Below are 20,181 nucleotides of genomic sequence, written 5' to 3' on the forward strand. Positions count from 1 at the left end.
TGCATGTTGCACCTGAGAGGAGGTCAGTGATAGCGCCGCCAGGCCAGTCTAAGGGGCGGGTGGTTGCTGATGTATTTTCTCTACGGAAGGTGGTCTCTGGTCACCAGAGTGCCCCACACATCAGAGTTCCTGGTGTTCCCCTTTACATCAGAGTCTGCAGGATTCCCCCTTACAGTGCAAGGACCCCGATGTAAGTGGGAACTCTGATGTAAAGAGAAAGCAGTGAACTCTGATATAAGGTGGTCTCTGGTCACCAGAGTCCCCCTCCACATCAGAGTTCCCCCTTACATCATGATCTGCAGCGTTTCCTTTTACATAAGAGTTCCCTTTCACTGTAAGGGGGAATCCTGCAGACTCTGATGTAAGAGGAAACTCTGAGCAGGCTGGGTTATAGTAACCTAACCTTCATGTCAATGAAGAAATTTGTAAAACTGTAATTTTAGATACTTTTTTTGCAGTGCCAGTAAAAAAAATGTGGTTCTGCCAGTAAATTTCATGATTTTTGTCAGTAAATTCTTCTGCACGATTGTGTAGACAGGGCCCCAGTGCACTGTATTGCCCGGGGGCCTATAATGCTCTTAAGATGCCACTGACGTCACCGCGTTTGAGAACAAGGAGATTTTGTCTTGACAGTGTGTAAGCAAAGCAAGCTTGTCGAGTTCCTCGACAAGCCTAACAAGGAACTCGTCGAGGAAAACAATGTGTGTTTTCCGACGAGTTCCTCTGTCGTGTGTACGAGGCCTCAGAATGTAATAAGGATAATAATAATAATAACAACAATATTGCCACCCCTTATCATTTATCCCTCCTCCTTTCCTTCCATTTAATCTCCCACACCACCACCACTGCCACCACCCCTCTCCCCACAACTGTTTTTCCCTTTTCTTTTCTTCCTCTCTTTTTAAATTACAAGTATTTACACATAAATACAGTTCATCACCATGCCAGTCATTTTTTTTTGTTCCTTATTTCTACACTGCATTGTTATCACCTGTTGTATTATGTCATGTTGTGATATATTTATCATAACATTTTCTTATCTCACTTTATTATTAATGCTTTGAAGATTTTTTTTTTTTTTCCGTTATCACATTTACTGTTGTTATTTATTGTATATGCTTCTTTTAAGTTTTTCCTGTTTTGAGTCATTTTATAACAAAAGAATGCAAAAAAAATTAATAGGGAGAAGGTGCTTAATGCTGATTAGGAAGTTCAGGTACATTTTAGGTCTTGAATATTATTAAAGGTTAAAAAAAATGCTACAGGTATTGTAAGGCTGGCCATACATTATACAGTTTTCCTGTACAATATTTCTTTAGATTAACCAAAAGCAAATAAAATGAGGTCAAACCTAAAAACTTTCAATTTGTATGCAATCAGGCAGTCCTTTATATTTCATAATTGAAGGTAAAGCTAAAGGAACTCGAACAAGAAAATTGTATCATATATGGTCGGTTTAAGAGGGAAGTAGGAGTGTACTTTCTGAAGTCTGTGCTATCTAACTTCCTTTGTCTCTGCTTTGTGCATCACTCGCCCCAATATCAAAGGCAAATTTAAATCTGATTGGTGTTTTGAATATTTCGAAGTACTGTTTTCACCAATTGCGTTCGAGGCAGCAGGGCGCCCTCTGTGTGTTTTCCAGCATCACAAGCCAGCGTGTTCCAGGATCACCAGATCACAGATAAAAGAGGGTGGGGTAGAATATTGAAGATGGCCCCCACCCGTCTCCATAGCATAGCAGGGCGGAAGCAACGTCAAAATGTCACTTCTGCCCAATGCGTCTTAAAGACACATTTTTTCGTTGTCATCTTTTCAAATGACAATTTTTTTTTATTGCAATGAATGTTTATTGATTCGTTTTTGCAAAAGTTATAGGGCCAGATCCACAAAAGGGATACGCAGGCGTATCTACTGATACGCCGTTGTATCCCTGTTTCTATCTATGCGGCTGATTCATAGAATCAGTTACGCATAGATATTCCTAAGATCCGGCAGGTGTAATAGTTTTACACTGTCGGATCTTAGGATGCAGTACCTCGGCCGCCACTGGGGGCATATCTCGTTGAATTTCCGCGTCGGGTATGCAAATTAGCACTTACGGAGATCCACAAAGCTTTTTCCCTTCATTTTTTTTCCGTAAGTGTTAGTTTGCCGTCGCAAAATTAGGGCTGCTTTTACAAAGTGTAAACTTAGTACACCATGTAAAAGTAGACCCTTCTTTACCGCGTCGCTGTCAAATTTTTTTAAATTTTTTTTTTCCCGCCGCAACTCTTTTTTTTTCTTTTACACCCGTCGCGATTCTCAAAACTCGGCGCAACGTAAATCCGCGCAAAGCACGTCGGGAAAATAGCGTCGGGAGCATGCGCAGTACGTCCGGCGCGGGAGCGCGCCTAATTTAAATGGGACTCGCCCCATTAGATTGGGCACACCTTGCGCCGGACGGATTTAAGTTACACAGCTGCAAATTTCTAGGTAAGTGCTTTGTGGATCGGGCACTTAGGTAGAAATTTTGCGGCAGTGTAACTTAAATAGGAACATTTAAGTTAAGCCCGCTGGCTGTGGATCTGGCCCATAGAGTCTACAAACTATGGGAAAGACTTATGGCATTTATATGGCTTTTTTGTTATTATTATTTTTTTTACTAGTAATGGCGGTGATCTACGATTTTTAGCGGTATTGCAACACAGGTCGGACACATTTGACACATTTTTGGGCCCATTGACACTTACAGAGCGATCAGTGCTATAAATATGCACCAATTATTATGTAAATGTCACTAGCAGGGAAGGGGTTAACACTAAGGGGCGATCAAGGGGTTAACTGTGTTCCCTATTGTGAGTTCTAACTGTGGGGGGGATGGGGCTAACTAGGAGAGATGACAGATCGCTGTTTCTACTTTGTAGAAACACACAATCTGTCTTCTCTCCTCTGTTTACACACACAAACCCCCTTTGCCGGAGGCGATCGCGCCCAACGGCCAAGTGCATCGGGTTCCCCGCTATGCAGCGGGCGTGTGCGCATTTGCCCTCTGGTGGCTCTCCTGGCCAAAGCCGTATATGTATGGGATTTGCCCAGGAGAGCCATTCTGCCGCAGTATATCTGCATGAGATGGTCGGAAACCGGTTAAAGTAAAAAATGTCCTGCCTTTAGAACCACTTCAAAGCGGAGTTCCACCCAAAAGTGGAACCTCCACTTATTTGCTGCCCCCCCTCTCTGGTGCCACATTTGGCACCTTTCATGGGGGATAGGGGAATGGGTACCTGTTTTTGACTAGGAAGTTCTGCCACCCTTCTCCTTCCCCCAACACCGGGACAGTTAGAAAGTGCAATGCGCTTCAGTTTCCCTTGCGATAGATGGCAGTTGCAGCATCTAACAGCTGATCTGAAAATCAGCTGTCATCGCAGCCTCCCTGTACAGGTAAGTGTCCATATATTAAAAATCAGCAGCTACAGTATTTGTAGCTGCTGACTTTTATATTTTTTTCCCCCAGGCAGAACACCGCTTTAAGTGTTAAGTTATTGAGGACAAGGAGGAGATTTCTCAAAATTTTGCATATACAAAAACTCTCATGCCTCGTAAACATGACCGGTTTTCCCATCAGATAAAAAACCTTGGGTGGTTTAACAGACGGAATTCCCCTCAAGCTTGCCTTGCATACACACGGTCACACAAAAGTCTGGTGAACTTTTAACTGCCAAGAACGCGGTGACGTAAAACACTACAATGAGCCGACAAAGTGAAGTTCTATGCTTCCGAGCATGCGTCAAATTGTTTCCGAGCATGTGCGTTTTTCTTCCCGTCAGAAAAGCATACAGACGAACGGTTTTCCCGCTAGCTTTTTTTCCTGACGGGAAAAAAGAGATCCTGCTCTTTTTTTTTTTTTGGCATGGAAGCATACACACGGTTGGAATTCCAGGCCAAAAGCTCTCCTCGCAATTTTTCCGACGGGAAAACCAGTCGGCCTCATACACACGACCGAGAAACTCGTCGTAAAAGAAACATCGTTTTCCTCGAGTTCCTTGTCAGGCTTGTCGAGAATCTTGTCAATCTTTCTTTGCGTACACACTGTCAAGACAAAATCTTGTCTTTCTCAAACGCGGTGACGTACAACACGTACAACGGCACTATAAAGGGGAAGTTTGATTCCACTGGCACAACCCTTGGGGCTGCTTTTGCTAATCTCATGTTACTGTGTGTTAGTAAAAGTTTGGTAAGAGACGATTCGCGCTTTCAGTCTGTTACAGCGTGACGAATGTGCTATCTCCATTACGAACGCTACTTTTACCAAAGGTGCGCTCCCATCTCATACTTTATTCTGAGCATGCGCGGGTTTCTAAGCATACACACGAACGTGTTTCTCGTTGTAAACCAGCCCGACGAGAAACATGACGAGGAAATTGAAACTCCCGTCGAGGAAAAAGAGAACTTGTTCTCTTTTTTTCTCGTCGAGTTCCACGACAGTTTTCTCGACGAAAAACATACACACGACCGTTTTCCTCTGCAAAAAAGCTCTGCCACCAAGTTTCTTGATGGATTCTGTCGAGGAAAACGGTCATGTGTACGAGGCATCACTTTAGCTAACTGAACTGCTTGGGCAAAACCTGCTTGAAAAAAGTCAACTATTTTTTCTTCATTTAGAGGATGTGTATTTTTGGAGTGGTGAAGTGTATTTGTGGCTGTTAAGGGCCAGATTCACAGAGCAAGTACGCCGGCGTATCTACTGATACACCGGCGTACTTTTAAATTTGCCGCGTCGTATCTTCAGTTTGAATCCTCAAACCAAGATACGACGGCTTCTGGCTTCGATCCGACAGGCGTACGGCTTCGTACGCCTTTGGATCGTAGGTGCAATACTTTGGTGCCCGATGGGTGGAGTTCGCGTAATTTTCCGCGTCGGGTATGCTAATTAGCTTTTTCCGTCCATCCACGAAGGTACGCGCGGGCGTCGCATTCTCTTACGTCGTCGCTAGTCGGCTTTTCCAGGCGTAAAGATAAAGCTGCTATTTTGAGGTGTGTAGGTAGACTTGCCATGTTAAAGTATGGCCGTCGTTCCCGCGTCAAATTTAATTTTTTTTTTTTTGCGTAAGTCGTCCGTGAATAGGAAAGGACGTACCTCACGTCTAAGTTAAAAAAATGACGTCGGTGCGACGTCATTTCGCGCAAAGCACGGCGGGAAATTTTGAAGCGGAGCATGCGCAGTTCAATCGGCGCAGGGACGCATTTCATTTAAATGAATCACGCCCCCTACCCGCCGATTTGAATTACGCACCAAGAGATACACTACGCCGCCGTAACTTACGACACAAAATCTTCCTGGATTCGACTTAGAGCCAGGTAAGATACGGCGGCGTAGCGTATCTCTGATACGCTGCGCCTGGGCAATTCTATGTGAATCTAGCCCTAAGTTTATTTAATTCTTTTTTTTTTTTCCATAAAACATGCAGAAAATAATAAGACATAGGAACTGGTCCAAGATAGTTAAATAAATTAATTATTATTTTTTTCCATAAAACATGCAGAAAATAATAAGACATAGGAACAGGTCCAAGATAGTTAAAATAAGCTTCCGTAGCCCTCAAGAGCCATTAGAAGCCCATTGCACACTTGAAACCACACGAAAATCACTTCATTTTGCATTACCTATTGACTCCAAAGCATTTTGCCAAAAAAAGGTGTAATTTCAACTCCCAATTTTTGAAATTTTAAGGGAAATGAAAACTCTCAATTTTGCGAATTCATATTAATCACTGAAGCAGTTCAATTTATAGACTGGTTGACAATCATGTACCTTTTGCAAAGTAGCTTATCTAAATATTATGGCCGTATCTGTGCTGCAAATATATTAGCGGGAATCATTTATCAACTACAATTACAATTTGGGTAAGATTTTTCTCATCTAAAAAAACCTCTAGAATCTCAGAGATGATCGTGTGCATCAAAGAATAGGAGTAGAAGTGAATTGAGTTTGGATAACTTAGAAGAGTTTTGTGAAAGCCCCTAGAAGCTCCGAGGTTAATAAACCACTTTCTTATCTATTTTAATGTTATCAAATTCCAAAGGAAAGAGCCCAGGACTGGGAGTCTGCTTTCTCAGCCTCCATGTGTTTCAACTCAGGAGCCGACTTCAAGACCCTCTGCTCACAAACAAAGGTAACATTTTATTTCAGATTTATTTTCTGGATTGGAACAATTCTTTTGCCTGCACTTTCCGTGACTGATGCTCATTTTAAATACTGTAAAACGAAAACATATTAAAGTCTAGTAATTCAGTGGAAAAAAAATATATATAAAATATACAACTATTTTATATTTTATATATAAAATATAAAATAGTCTTTCCTTACAATTTGCTAAAAGAGAGCTATTTATAAGAATACAAATATTTTTTCACTTGGTAAGCAAGCTTTATAAAGAGAATTTTGGAAATAATATGATGACAAGCTTCATCTTTCAAAAGCTCCTCTTTTCCAGATTATTACTTTTAAATACATAATCCCACAAAATGTCCAGTTGTCAAACATGTATATTAATTGTTGTCAAAATTGCATTTAAGCACACTGTGTCTATTTAATATTTTTAACGATAACGAGAGGGTAGCTATTTTTTATTTATCATTTTAAAATGTCTTTAAATCTAGTTTTCACTTCATTTTTACCCAGGCAGTATAAAAATACATGGGAATAATTGGTAATATTTATTTTTATTTCACCTGAATTGTACAACAGTATTTACTTATAATATTACCTAAATCGGCATGCTTTTGTTTATATTTTATTGTGCCTATACTGTGTAAGGACTGATTTAAAAAAAATAGATTTTTCTAAAATAATTAAATACTGTTTTCCAAGACATAAACAATCGTTTAGATTTATTTAAAATTCCTCACAATAATGAAATGTTCCAGTCCTATGGTAAGCAAAAGTTTATTCTAAAGCTGCATCCACACTACACAATTTTTTGTAGATTTTTTCCTTCAGATTTACCAAAACGACATACAATGAGGTGAAACCTTCAGGCCCCGTACACACGACCGAGTTTCTCGGCAGAATTCAGCCAGAAACTCGGTTCAGAGCTGAATTCTGCCGAGAAACCCGGCCGTGTGTACACTTTCGGCCGAGGAAGCCGATGAGGACCTCGGCGAGGAAATAGAGAACATGTTCTCTATTTCCTCGTTGTTCAATGAGGAAAGTCGGCCCGCCGAGTTTCTCGGCGGCTTCCACACTGAACTCGACGAGGAACTCGATGTGTTTGGCACGTCGAGTTCCTCGGTCGTGTGTACGGGGCCTCAGAGTTTCAATTTGTGTGCAATCAGGCAGGCCCTTGCACTACATGGTTTTGGTAAACCTAAAGGAAACCAGACAACAAAAATTGTATAGTGTGTATGGGGTCTAACTTCATTATAGCATCCTTTTTGTTTTGCACATTGTTTTCTGCTCGTATAAAAATTCTTTGGGCTTTTTAAGTGAATATTACCCAAAATGCGAACGATAATTTAAATTTAAAATAATTTTAAGATCCTCTAAGAATTATGTGTAATAGTGAATTTACCTGACATTTTTATTTTATATATGTTACCAACTAAATAATAGGTAATCTGTTGTTTAAAGTCTAAAAAATACAATATTCGATTTTTTTTTTTGCACTATAAGCAGCATATTTACAGCATATTGTGCAAAATATATTACTGCGCTGATCCTAATATTAATCTTATAGATAATAATAATAATAATAATAATAATAATAATAATAATAATAATAACAATAATAATAATAATAATAAACCAACAGCATTATTAAATCTAAAAATGTAATAATGCTGTTGGTTTATTATTTGTATTATCTATAAGATTAATAATAAGATCAGCGCAGTAATATATTTTGCACAATTTTCACATGCCCCATAATTTTGAGGTGTTCACTGTACTGCAGCAGACCACTTTATTGTATAACAATTCTACAATATTGATGAGTGCCGGTGACACAAAATACACATATATTTACAGCATAGGTAAACTGAAAAAAAAATATATATATATATATATATATATATATATATATATATATATATATATATATATATATATATATATATATATATATATATATTTATTATTATTTTTTTATTTTAACTTTTCAGGTGACAATTCATATATTTAAGACTTACGTTTTATAATATAAAAAAAAAAAAATGTCCTAAGCCTCATTAAGGCAGTATTCCAGTTGAATATATACTATATATTCTTCAAGCCATGCCCCGGTTACCCACACTATTCAGTCTTTGATGAATATTTCTGACAAAACACTTTTGGTTTTGGGGTGATAATAATAATGTCTTGCATGCTGGTCAAATGGTGGGATCCTGGCGAATACACAATGCGTTCCATCAGGATCTGTGAAGCCTGTACCACATAAGACAAAACATAAATTATTCAATTAAAACAAAATAAATATAATATATATATTGATAGCATAGTGTCATAAATGTATACATTTTCTATACATTCATCATTTACATAATTCTCATAGCAAATGCTTGCACAGAATTCCCGTTGAGCTGGACGATCAACCAATAATTGGAGACCTCTACCTCGCCGTACCGCTCCCCTGGGAGAAAAGCAAACTATATCACACAAGTGGCGTGATGTAAGTGTCAGCAAGTCCAAGCTGTCAAGGGGAAATAAAAAATGATTTATAACATATACGGTAGTTACATAGTTAGTCAGGTTAAAAAAAGACACACGTCCATCCATAAAAATAAAAATAAATAAAATAAAAAATATAATACAATCCCATACCCACAGTTGATCCAGAGAAAAGCAAAAAAAAAAACAGCAAAGCATGATCCAATTTGCTACAGCAGGGGAAAAATTCCTTCCTGATCCCCCGAGAGGCAATCGTATTTTCCCTGGATCGACTTTACCAATAAATGTCAGTACCCAATTATATTATGTACATTTATGTCTTACATTTGTTAATTGGCACCTGAAAAGTCCCAATGAGTAAAAAGAATATTTGTAGAGATGTATAAATGTAAGGCTGAGGGTATATATACATAATTACATATAATTATTATGCAGGAAGGGGGCTCTTTCTAATGTATTTATATTTGTGTGTCAATTATTTGCTATTTGCAAGGACGAAAAATTGCTTAAATCCTAAAACATATCTACTTACTGGTGTTTATTATTGAAGGCATTTATTTGGGATTTGTAGTACAAAAAAACTCCCAACAAGGGAGTAATTTGTCAGTATGTGATTTTGGCAACAGTTAAAGGTATGTGCATTGTTTTAAAATTTTTAAATAATATATAATAATATAATAAAATAATATAATATAAATATTTTTCAAATCAAATTGCAGTGGAATTTAGACCTCATTTTAAACGATATTAAGGGACATTCAGAGGCCAAGCAAAAATCACCTTTCATTTTTCCATGTATGTGGAATTTGTGGAGTAATCTGGAGATTTGGCACTTAACTCTATACAAATTGCCAAGTCTATGGCACAAAACACCTTTGCAGAGAATTCTTAAGATCTGTGAACTTTTCCTCTGGAAAATAAGTTTTAAAAATTGGCTAAATGAATCCAAGAATCTGTCATTTTGATTTTTTTTTTATGACCTGTTGTGTATTGAAGAACTATTTTTGGAAGGACAAAATAAAAGTGTTTAGGTGAAACTTTTAGTTTGGTGATTTTTTATTTTTTTTTACTTTTTGTACGGTGAAACTTTTCTCACATTTGGAAGCACAGCTTCTGTTAATGTTGTGATGATTTCATTATGTGAAAAGTGTAATGAATATTTCATGGTACTATAGAATAAAGAGCTGATAGCTCTTGGAAAATGTAAAAAATTTAAACTGATGCATTTTTAATTTCTATGTATCAGTCAGTGTTTATTTGCTCAAACATTTGTGCAATTTTCATATTAAGGTAAACCTGACTTGTGAAATTGAAAGTGAATATATAATGAAAAAAATACGTACCTGTAAAGTCTGCCTCTAAAAACAAACTAAATACAAGCAGATAGTTAAATGCAAACCTTCACATTTCCTCTGAAAGTCTAACTCGCCCTAATTTTTCTGCCTTGAGAATGCCCCTTTAAATTTTTTGGGCAACCTCAATAACTAAACACACTCAACGGGGCAAGTTTTACAGGCTTTGCATATAGCTTTAGTCATAGCAAATCTCCTTATTATTTTGACACTCATTTTTAACTGAAATGTATATATCATTTTCATGTCCTCAGTAAATTGGCCATCTTTTTTTGGTGTAAAAAAAAAATTACTTATGTTTAATCAAATAAAACTGATTTATTAAAATTGTTATTTTACACACAAATATGAAACATACCTGAGTGCCAAAAAGATCGGTCTATAGAGACTGGAAGAGTGAAGCCTCGTACACACGACCGAGGAACTCGATGGGCGAAACACATAGTTTTCCTCGTCGAGTTCCTTGTTAGGCTGTCGAGGAACTCAACAAGGCAAGTTTCTCCATTCCCGTCGAGGAAATAGAGAACTTGCTCTCTTTTTGGCTCGTCGAGTTTCTCGACAGTTTCCTCAACGAAAATGTACACGCGACCGGTTTCCTCTGCAAAAAAATATCTCCCAGCAAGTTTCTTGCTGGTTTTTGCCGAGAAACTCGGTCGTGTGTATGAGGCTTGAGCCACTCGTGTCAGCTAACAGAGCTATGGCAGTTTAGCTTAGTCAGTTATACATTGGATATTATAAAGCATGCAGGCAGTGCTGGACCTTCTTTTTCGAAAGCTCATTATGAGTGCCAGTGAGAAAAATTATATTAAATGTTTATTATAAAATCATTTTCAGGTTTTATTTTTAATACAGACTTACTTTAATCATTAAAAAACAGACAAAAACAGACATGAAATAAACAGCTGCACCACTCTAGGGTTAGATATTGACACAAATAATGCCGCATACACACGGTCGTTTTTCAGCATGAAAAAAAACCGATGTTTTTCCAACTTCATCATTAAAAACGATGTTGCCCACACACCAACGTTTTAAAAAAATTATGAACAAAGCGTGGTGACGTACAACACGTACGATGGCACTCTGAAGGGGAAGTTCTATTCGCCTTTGGGCTGCTTTTAGCTGATTCCTTGTTAGTAAAAGACGATTTTTTGTCTGTTACAGCGTGATGAATGTGCTTACTCCATTATAAACGGTAGTTTTACCAGAACGAGCGCTCCTGTCTCATAACTCGCTTCTGGGCATGCGCGGGTTTAAAAAATTTTAATTTTAATTTTTTACAACCCGAAAAATGACATTTTAAAAAACAACGTTAAGAAAAACGATGTGAAGCCCACACACGATGATTTTAAATGACGTTTTTAAAAACGTTGTTTTTTTTTTCATGCCGAAAAACGACCGTGTGTATGCGGCATAAGAATGTATAAAAAATTTGTTGCGCTTAATACAAATAATTAGTGTTACAAAAAAAACAGTGAGTCCATAAGTCACCAACGTGACATAAATTATGTGAACAGGTGATTTGATCGTTGCGTCACCAACAAAATCCTCCACCTTGTGATACCACCTTGTGATAAACCACCACCAATTTAAGGATGTGCTCTTACCAGAGAGCATTGACCACCTATTACGGGGGGTCAAAGAAGGCTCTTGAATCTCAAATGCCCCCTCACCATTTGTTGGTCAGCATACGGAAGATGGAGGAGATCATTCCAGGCAGCCAGTAGGGAAATCGCAAATCCTCTTATTCAAAGTGCATGCACCAAATGGCATACCCCAGCATGACCAGTTTCTTCACTACAAGGACTTCTCCGGGGTGTCACACCCTGGAAGAAGTTCTTGTCGGGATGAAGGTATGCCGTTTGTTGTGTCCACTTTGAATATGTGGATTTGCGATTTCCCTACTGGCTGCCTGGAATGATCTCCTCCATCTTCCGTATGCTGACCAACAAATGGTGTTGAAGCCTTTGAGATACAAGAGCCTTCATTGAATCCCCGTAACAGGTGGTCAATGCTCTCTGGTAGAAGCACATCCTTAAATTAGTGGAGGTTTATTACAAGGTGGAGGATTTTGTTGGTGACTCAACGATCAAAACACCTGTTCACATAATTTATGTCACGTTGGTGACTTATGGACTCGCTGTTTTTTTTTCTTTTACACTAATTATTTGTATTAAAGCGGAGTTCCACCCAAACATGGAACTTCCACTTTTCAGATTCCTCCCCCCCCTCCCATGTCACATTTGGCACCTTTCGGGGGGGGGGGGGGGGCAGATATCTGTCTAATCCAGTTATTTGCTCCCACTTCCGGGCATAGATCGTTGCAGGCTAAGCAGCGATCTATGCCACACAGGTCCCAGAAGACAGCAGGGAGCAGTGAGGACACGCAGCATGACTCGCGTGTAAGCAGTAGGGAACCAGGTTGTGAAGTCGCAAGGCTTCACTTCCTGATTCCCTTACCATAGATGGCGGGGCCTCCCCTCAAAAGCCGTGGGACAGATCAACTTCGGGTGAGAACATCGTGGGCACCCTGGACAGGTAAGTGTCCATATTGTAAAAGTATTTGTAGCTGCTGACTTAAAAATATATATATTTTGTCAGAACTCCGCTTTAAGCACAACATATTTTTTATACATTCTTTACTTAATTTAATCATTCCCTAGTTACCTCTTGGGTTGCAGGCTTAAAGTGATACCAAAATATATATTTTTTTTCTTTAAAAATAAAAAACATGATATACTTACAGTACCTGCTCTGTGGAATGGTTCAGCACAGTGAAGCCCAGATCCTCCTCTTCTCGGGTCCCACTGCGGCACTCCAGGTCCCTCCCTTCTGCTGAGTGTGGAGGCACCCAAGCCAAGCCGCTGCTCTGTGTGTCAATTCAGACACTGAGTTGTGGTTCGGCCCTGCCCACCTCTCTCACTTCATTGGCTCACTGAATTTGATTTGATTGACAGCAACGAGAGGCTTGCCATCTCAGCCAGCCATGAGAAGGGAGAGTCCCGGGCAGCCGACACTCTCCTGCAACATCGATGGATCGAGATGGGCTCTGGCAATGGCAGCCCGTCCATATAGGGCGCAGGGGCACTGCACCCCTGTTCCATGCGCCCAGCCCCTAATTTACATGTAGGGTGCCGGACGCATGGATTCCAATGTTTTTTTTTTTTTGTTTTGTTTTTAGAAGTGCATGATTAGAGCCTGAGGCCAGAGCACTGCGCCCACCCAGTTGTGTGACAATAGCAAATTATTATTTGCTATTGGCTTCCTGGTTCTCCTCCCGGCAAATTAGGAAGCAGGTCCTGAGACCTGTCACCTAATAGGCCGAGAGGAGAAGCAATTCTATTGGCCACCTAAAAGGGGGAGGGAGGAGACACACGGCGGAAGCCGTTGTGATGTTGAGGAGGAGGAGGCACAGGGGAACCTGCCGCCCGGAGGAATCGTTGCTCGCGACCTAGATAGGGGTATGTGCAGGCTGATGACTGCCCGCCCGACCAACTGACTGGGGTCACCACTAGTTTGTTTTGGCTGCTGGGCTGAACGAAGAAAAACTGACAGCTCAGGTCGGAGCCACTATACTAACTATCCAATGTTATTACAGTGATCTCCCCTGCTGTGCTATTGTGTACTGACAGGGGGGTGCCCCCGCCCCCCCTCCCCATTAGAAAACCCCAGTCAACACTGATTGGGAGCCAGTTGGCAGACCTTTTTAGGCCATGAGCCTGCCGAATGGCTGGCTTCTGTCAGACCGGCTGCCGTACAGATGGGTTGTTTCTATTGAACCGGCCAATGCCGGCCGACATTCGGACTGTGTGTACTAGGCTAAGGTCAGCATCATTGTTCAGTCAGGGTAAATGTGTCTATAAACTCCTTAAGGTTTCCAAACATGAAGGTTAATGTGTTATTTTTATGTCTATAACCATATTCTAAAGAGCAAGGGCTGGCTGTTTTTATAGCAGTTTCTCATGTAAACAGATATATTAAAGAACAATGTTTTCCTCCATCTCTTTCTGGAGTATGCCAGTTTAAACGTCATGCATAGGGTTCTCTATACACAATCCTGGGCTGATGATGAGTAAACAAAAAATAAACAAATTCATTCTGTTTAGCCCTCCATTTAATTATCATGCTCTTATGTTTCCTCTGTGTTGGGTAGTTTAAGCCCACCATATACAGATTGATAATTATAAGATATGTTATCAATATGGGTATTGATTGTGACATCTGGGATGTGTACCGGTTATATTCTGAGTGCCAAAGAGCAGTTTGGAATTGCAGTAGCTTGTCACGTATGCTGTGTTGGCGTTGTGTAGACAGTGGTAACCTCTACATACGTGTCACCTTAGGTGTATGTGTGCAGGGAGTAGGCATGGAGCACCTGGGTGTCAGAGACAAGCCAGATCGATCTGGTTTGTGGTCATAGGTTTAAGCCAAAGAGAGGAGGTGAAATTAGGTTCAAAGTCAACAGTACTGTAGTAAGCGCAGGCTGCCATATCTAAAATAGCCAAGGGAGCAGGACCCAGAGCATAGTTAGAGATCAGTTACAGGTAACTGGGGCAAGCATAGTGGAAGAGGATCACCAAAGACAGGGCCATCATCAAGGCAGGGCAAGAGGGGCAGCTTCCCTGGACCCTGTCATTGTTGCAGGGCCCAAATCAGCTGCTTCATACTTGCCAACTATCCCAATTAAAATTCCCTTAAAGTTTTAGTCCTTTGCTGTGTCCTGATATCTCAGTGTGAATTGCTGCTACTAATGCTGCCCAGCTCTGCCCTATTGTTGTATACAGATGACTCACCTGCAGACTCTGGGGTAGATTCACGTAGATTTTGTCCGGCGTAGCATATCTCAGATACACTACGCCGTCGTATGTTTGAGCCGCAGGGCCTGTATTCACAAAGAACTTGCGCTGAAACTTACGGCGTGGCGCAGTGTAACTGGGCCGGTGTAAGCCCACCTAATTCAAAATAGGCTGGTTGGGGGCGTGTTCTATGTAATACTAGTGACCCCACGTATTTTACGTTTTTAACGAACAGCGCATGCGCCGTCCGTGGACGTATTCCAGTGTGCATGCTCCAAATGACGTCGGCAAATCGTCATGCTTTCGACGTGAACGTAAATTACGGCCAGCCCCATTCACGGACGAGTTACGCAAACAACGTAAAATTTAAAAAATTTTACGCGGTTCCGACGTCCATCCTTAACATTGGCTGCGCCATGTTTTTGGTGGTTTATCTTTACGCTGGGAAAAGCCTAACGTAAATGGCGTATCTGTACTGCGACGGCCGGGCGTACTTTTGTGAAAAGGCGTATCTAGCTGATTTACATATTCTAGGCGTAAATCAGCGTGCACGCCCCTAGCGGCCAGCGTAAATATGCAGTTAAGATGCGACGGCGCAGGAGACTTACGCCGGTCGTATCTTAGCAATATTTAAGCGTATGTCAGATTGAGAATACGCTTAAATATACAACGGCGGGGATTCGGACTTACGACAGCGTATCTACTGATACGCCCGTCGTAAGTCTTAGTGAATCTACCCCCCTGTGTTTACATGTAAATAACAGTCATTCATATGTAAATAACGGGAGCATTCATATGTAAATAGCTGAGGCCGGCGGCATTCATATGTATATCATGCTCCTCTGCAGTGAAGAGATGATGTGCTGTAACCTCTAGCAACCAATCAGTGAGCAATATTACTGTACAGTAATTTCCAGCAACCAATCAACAAGAAGAAATCATGTGCTGTAATCTCTAGCAACTAATCAGTGAGCCGTAATATGTGCTGTAACCTCTAGCAACCAGTCAGTAAGCGGTAATGATATGCTATATGATATATATCGTAAAATCACTGCCTGATGTGATAGAGTAAACTAATTTTAAGTCTAGCTGATATTTATTGTATGTCTCAGAGCATGTGAAGAGCAAAATTGCATGGGGGGGGGCCCAAGAAAAAATTTGCCCAGGGTCCAATCTGCATTAAAGTCAGCCCTGACCAAAACTGTTGTAGATCTTCCAACACCAAAGTGGCCGCATTTCTGGCAGCACATATGTGGGTATTCATTGTCATTATACTGTAGAATTGCTTCTTGTTAAATACAAATACACAGGTTTTCCTGCAAATTTTCCTCTGTAGGACAGACACATTGGCCCAGATTCTTGTAGATAGGCGTAAAACTGCGGCGGCGTAACGTATGTCATTTACGTTACGCCGCCGCAAGTTTTACAGGCAAGTGCTTGATTCACAAAGAACTTGCCTGTAAAGTTGCGGCGGCGTAGCATAAATCCCCCGGCGCAAGCCCGCCTAATTCAAATGAGCCGGGTAGGGGGCGTGGAGCATTTAAATTAGGCGCGTTCCCGCGCCGAACGTACAGCGCATGCGCCGTCCCTAAAATTTCCCGACGTGCATTGCGCTAAATGACGTCGCAAGGACGTCATTTGTTTCGACGTGAACGTAAATGGCGTCCAGCCCCATTCACAGACGACTTACGCAAACGACGTAAATTTTAAAATTTCGACGCGGGAACGACGGCCATACTTAACATTGGTTGCCCCTCATATAGCAGGGGCAACTTTACGTGTCGCAAATCTAACGTAAACGTCGTAACTTCACTGCGTCGACCACGCGTACGTTCCGGAATTCGCGTATCTTGCTAATTTGCATACTCGACGGGGAAAGCGACGGAGGCGACACCTAGCGGCGAAAAAAAAAATTGCATTTAAGATCCGACAGCGTAAGAGCCTTACGCCTGTCGGATCTAATGGTTATCTATGTGTAACTGTTTCTAAGAATCAGTCGCATAGATACGAGGCCCAGATTAGGACTTACGACGGCGTACATTGCATTGCGCCGTCGTAAGCCCTTTGAGAATCTGGGCCACAGGAGATAAATTCCACTTTGTATGGTGTTAATTGACTAGCATGGACAAGTAGTTTCCAATCCAGCCTCCACCCATTCTCTACGGTCTGCCCTTTTTTAAGTGCCATCTGCAATTAAGACTTTCACTGTTCTTCACAGGCCACATATATTACCTTCTTATGTTGGGACAATAATTGTGCAATGACTACCTACACTGACATATCCATCATATGAACACAGTGACCATCCCAATCATTCAAGATCCAAAAGCTGCTGATACAAATTTGTATGAAGTTAACCACTTAACCCCCGGACCATATTGCTGCCCAAAGACCAGAGCACTTTTTGCGATTTGGGACTTCGTCGCTTTAACTGACAATTGCGCGGTCGTGCGATGTGGCTCCCAAACAAAATTGGCGTCCTTTTTTTCCCACAAATAGCGCTTTCTTTTGGTGGTATTTGATCACCTCTGCGGTTTTTATTTTTTGCGCTATAAACAAAAATAGAGCGACAATTTTGAAAAAAAAAATATATTTTTTACTTTTTGCTGTAATAAATATCCCCCAAAAATATATCAAAAACATATTTTTTTCTTCAGTTTAGGCTGATACGTATTCTTCTAAATATTTTTCGTAAAAAAAATCGCAATAAGCGTTTATTGATTGGTTTGCGCAAAAGTTATAGCGTTTACAAAATAGGGGGTATTTTTATGGCATTTTTATTAATATTTTTTTTTTTACTAGTAATGGCGGCGATCAGTGATTTTTTTCCGGTACTGCGACATTATGGCGGACACTTCGGACACTTTTGACACATTTTTGGGACCTTTGGCATTTTTATAGCGATCAGTGCTATAAAAATGCTTTGGATTACTATAAAAATGCCACTGGCAGTGAAGGGGTTAACACTAGGGGGCGGGGAAGGGGTTAAGTATGTTCCCTGGGTGTGTTCTTACTGTGGGGGGGGGTGGCCTCACTAGGGGAAATCACTGATCTTCGGTTCATACATTGTATGAACAGAGGATCAGCGTTTCCCCCCCCTGACAGGACCGGGAGCTGTGTGTTTACACACACAGCTCCCGGTCCCCGCTCTGTAACGAGCAATCGCGAGTGCCCGGCGGCGATCGCGCCCGCCCGGCACTCGCAAGGGACTCGGGGGCGAGCGGGGGGCGCGTGTGCCCCTAGTATCCTGCGAGAGAGCCGACATAGAGCTACGGGCTCTCGCGCAGGGGAGCCAACCTGCCGCCGTCGTTTTACAAGTAGTTAAACTGAACGTAAACGATCACCTTGTAAAACAACCGGTTCAGTTTAAAATAGAAATGAAAGGCAAAACATTTGTGTATAGATATAAAAAAAAAACATTATGAATACCTTTTTTCCCTTTTTTTTATAAGTGATCACATTCCCTCTGTTCTCAGCTGTGTAAGAGGTGGGAGAGGAGAAGCAAAATCGCACTGAGCTGGCCAGTGAATGGCTGTGCGGCGGGGGCGTGTCAGGACAAGTCTGATCATTGGAAGAGAGCGTACTGAGTTCCCAGGATAGCTAGAAAACTGACCACGTTGTGCTCTCCTGCTTAGTGTGGTCAGTTTTTAATAGGAAAGCAGAGGGACTGGCAGGAACAGGGATTTCACATTTAGGAAGCAATACAATGAGAACAGGATACTTTCTCATACAAATACATGGTACATGAGACACATATCAGGAATATGAAATGTTGGGGTAACAAACGCTTTAAGTCACTGTTTTTGCGCCACACATCAGGCAATATCAGCAGTATACCTAGCGCTGAACCTGCAGCCTTTGGCACTTATTGTGCGGCCCTCAGAGCCCTCTGCAAACAGTAGTTTGTGTTCTCCTTAACTGGATGCTTACTCAAGCTATAGAAGAAAAAACATTCTTTTGACTGACTTCTAGCTAAAGTGTATAAATAGGTAACCTAGGTAAACTTTGTTTTGTTTGTTTTGGATAGAGTGTGGAGGAGTTAGACCCTCTAACAAGGTATTATTAGTGTCTACTGGGAAGATTTACCCTTCTTGGATTGGTGGCCACTATTAAGCCTCGTACACACGATCACATTATCCGATGGGAATTGTGTGATGACAGGCTATTGTCGGAAAATACGACCATTTGTACGCTCCATGGGACAATTGTTGTCGGATTTTCCACAGACAAATGTGGGATAGCATGCATTAACCACTTGCCGGCCGCCGCACGCCGATGTACGTCGGCAGAATGGCACGGCTGCGAATATTGGCGTACAGGTATGTCCCCTTTAATTGGCACAGCCGTGGGTCGCGAGCGTGCCGCCAGTAGAAATTTCAAGTCTTGCCACAGATTCTCAATTGGATTTAGGTCTGGACTTTGACCGGGCCATTCTAACACATGAATATGCTCTGATCTAATCCATTCCATTGGCAAAAGTATTTTGCAGACTCTAACAGGTGTTTTTCTAAGATTGCAATGTCCATCCATCTTCCCATTAACTTTAACCAGCTTCCCTGTCCCTGCTTAAAGCGGATCTCCACTCTAAAGTGGAGTCCCGCTGATCGGCACCCTCCCCCCTCCGGTGTCACATTTGACACCTTTCAGGGGGGAGGGGGGTGCAGATACCTGTCTACAGACAGGTATCTGCACCCATATCCGGCCCTACGATACGGGCAAAGGACGGGTTTTTTCCTTACCTTCCGTCCGTCCCCCGTTGTATGCTGGGAACACTCGGCTCCCAGCACACAGCGGGAGCCAATCGGCGGGCGCAGCGCGACTCGCGCATGCGCCGTAGGGAACCGGGCAGTGAAGCCGGAGCGCTTCACTTCCTGGTTCCCTCACCGTGGATGGAGGGGGGAGCAGCAGGGTGACGAGCGATCGGCTCGTCATCTGCTGCGATCACCGCTGGACTCCAGGACAGGTAAGTGTCCTTATATTAAAAGTCAGCAGCTGCAGTATTTGTAGCTGCTGGCTTTTAATATATTTTTTTAGTGGCACATCCGCTTTAAGAAAAGCACCCCCACAGCATGATGCTGCCACCACCAGGTTTCACAATGGGGATGGTGTGTTCAGGGTGATGTGCAGTGTTAGTTTTCCGCCACACACAGAGTTTTGCTTTTAGGCCAAAAAGTTCAATTTTGGTGACCAGAGCACCTTCTTCCACATTTTTGCTGTGTCCCCCACATGACTTCTTGCAAACTGCAAATGGGGCTTCTTATGGCTTTCTTTCAACAATGGCTTTCTTCTTGCCACTCTTCCATAAAGGGGAGATTTGTGGAGTGCACGACTAAGGCCTCGTACACACGACCGAGGAACTCGTCAGAAAAGACACATTGTTTTCCTCGACGAA

General features: G+C 41.6%; 1 protein-coding gene across 1 annotated transcript in view; it reads left to right on the forward strand.

Annotated features, from left to right (window-relative positions):
- Positions 1-6,064: 6,064 nt before the first annotated feature.
- The window catches only part of GATA4 (GATA binding protein 4), a 167,567-nt gene continuing 153,450 nt past the window's right edge, over positions 6,065-20,181 (forward strand). The window contains exon 1 of the mRNA XM_040348340.1: positions 6,065-6,149. The gene's annotated coding sequence lies outside the window, so the exon portion shown is untranslated. The remainder of the gene's footprint in view (positions 6,150-20,181) is intronic.

This window comes from Rana temporaria, chromosome 4 (assembly GCF_905171775.1).
Source record: "Rana temporaria chromosome 4, aRanTem1.1, whole genome shotgun sequence".
Lineage (NCBI taxonomy): Eukaryota > Metazoa > Chordata > Amphibia > Anura > Ranidae > Rana > Rana temporaria.